This window comes from Theobroma cacao, chromosome 3 (assembly GCF_000208745.1).
Source record: "Theobroma cacao cultivar B97-61/B2 chromosome 3, Criollo_cocoa_genome_V2, whole genome shotgun sequence".
NCBI classification, from domain to species: Eukaryota; Viridiplantae; Streptophyta; class Magnoliopsida; order Malvales; family Malvaceae; genus Theobroma; species Theobroma cacao.
This window is the reverse complement of record NC_030852.1, coordinates 9299901-9302313: the sequence shown is the minus strand read 5'-3', so window position 1 is coordinate 9302313 and position 2413 is coordinate 9299901.

The following is a 2413-nucleotide window of genomic DNA, read 5'->3' as shown; positions in this document are numbered from 1 at the left end:
TGTTTGGACTAATCACTGTTACTAGTCTAGGAGGCAAGTCATATGGCTTTGGTATTGTTAATGATTACTCTAGATATACATGGGTATATTTTCTCGCTCATAATGATGATGCATTACCAATTTTTATTAAGCATTGTAAAAGAGTTCAAAATGAAAAAAGCCTCACCATTGTTAGTGTTAGGAGTGATCATGGTGGTGAATTTGAAAGTGATAATTTTGAAATTTTTTATAATGAAAATGGTCTTCATCACAATTTTCTGCTCCTAGAACTCCACAACAAGATGGAGTTGTTGAAAGAAAAAATAAAACTTTGATGGAAATGGCAAGGACAATGCTTTGTGAAAACAAATTGCCAAATACTTTTGGGATAAAGTAGTGAAAACTACACCTTACATTTTGAACAAAGTTTCCATTAGAGCCATGATTCCTAAAACTCTTTATGAGCTTTACAAAGGAAGAAAACTAAATATTTCTTATCTAAGGAGTTTTGGATGCAAATGTTTTGTCTTAAATAAAAGAAAACACACCTTGGGAAAGTTTGATGCTAGGCGTGATGAGGCAATTTTCTTTAGGGTATGGTGTTTAACAAAAGAACACTAGTTATAGAAGATTCAGTTCATACTATTTTTTATGAGACTAATGCTACACAAAGAAAGGTAGTGCTTGATGATGATGATGTAGATTACATTAAGAAGAAAATAGAGAAGATGGGCTTGGACAATAAAGCAAATGATGCAGAAAGCTCAAAAGAGAAAGATGATACTAAACCAGCACTGGAAGACTTGCAAAGAACTGAAGAACAACACAATGATCTTCCTTGAAGCTAGAGATTCATAAAGAATCATCCTCAAGAACTCATCATTGGTGATCCCTCAGAAAGTGTCAAACCTAGAAGGGGATTAAGGGAAACTTGTGAGTTTCTAGTTTTCATATCACAAGTGGAACCAAGGAACTTTGAGGAAGCTGAAAAGGAAAAGAGTTGGATGATTGCTATGCAAAAAGAGTTGGGTCAATTTGAAAGGAACAAGGTTTGGACCTTCGTTCCAAGGCCAACCAACCATCCAAATGTTGGTACAAAATGGGTGTTTAAGAACAAGATGGATGAGTTGGGACATGTGGTAAGAAAAAAGACAAGGTTAGTTGCTCCGGATGCTAGATTAGAAGCCATTAGACTCTTACTTGCCTATGCATGATTTATGAACTTTAAATTATTTCAAATGGATGTTAAAAGTGTATTTCTTAATGGCTTTATACAAGAAGAGGTATATGTTGAACAGCCCCCTAGGTTTGAAGTGTTTGATAAAATTGATCATGTATATAAATTGCATAAAGCTCTCTATGGATTAAAACAAGCTCCTAGAGCTTGGTATGAAAGACTTTCTAAGTTTTTAATTGAAAAAGGATACTCTAGGAGAAGTGTTGATAGTACCTTGTTTATTAAGAAAAATGAGACTGATTTGATTGTTGTTCAAATTTATGTTGATAATATAGTATTTGGTGCCACTAATGAAAGGTTATGTGAGAATTTTGCTTAAGAAATGCAGGGAGAATTTGAAATGAGTATGATGGGAGAACTAAGGTTCTTCCTTGGTCTAGAAATCAAGCAATGGGAAGATGGAATATTCATCAACCAAGAAAAGTATACCAAAGAAATGCTAACAAAGTTCAGTGTGATGAATATGAAGTCAATTGGAACTCTTATGAGCCCCTCCACAGAGCTTGACAAAGATGATAAAGGAAAATATGTGGACCAAAAGCTTTATAAAGGTATGATTGGTTCACTTCTTTATCTTACTGCAAGTAGACTTGATATATTATTTAGTGTATGCCTATGTGCAAGATTCCAATCATATCCCAAAGAATCACATTTGATTGTAGTGAAAAGAATTTTTAGATATCTCTTGGATACTCAAAGCTTAGGCTTATGGTATCTAAAAGGTTCATCTTTTAATCTTTTTGGCTATTCCAATGTTGATTTTGCTGGTAGCAAAATTGATCGAAAAAGCACCAGTGCTAGTTGTTAATTCCTTGAAAACATGCTTGTGTCTTAGTCTTGAAAGAAACAAAATTCTGTTGCTTTATCAACTGCTGAAGCTGAATATATATCCTAGGTAGTTCTTGTGCACAATTTTATGGATTAGGTAGCAACTAAATGATTTTGGAATGGCTATACATAAAGTTCCCATTTATTGTGATAATATGAGTGCCATAAATATCTCTAGAAATCCTGTTCATCACTCTTGAAGCAAGCACATTGAAATTGGACATCATTCATTAGAGATCATGTGCTTAAGGTAGATATTGAAATAGATTTTGTAGATACCTTGCATCAGTTGGCTGACATTTTCACAAAACCATTGAATAAAGAACAATTTTGTAGAATTAGAAGAGATTTAGGGATGATTGATGCTAC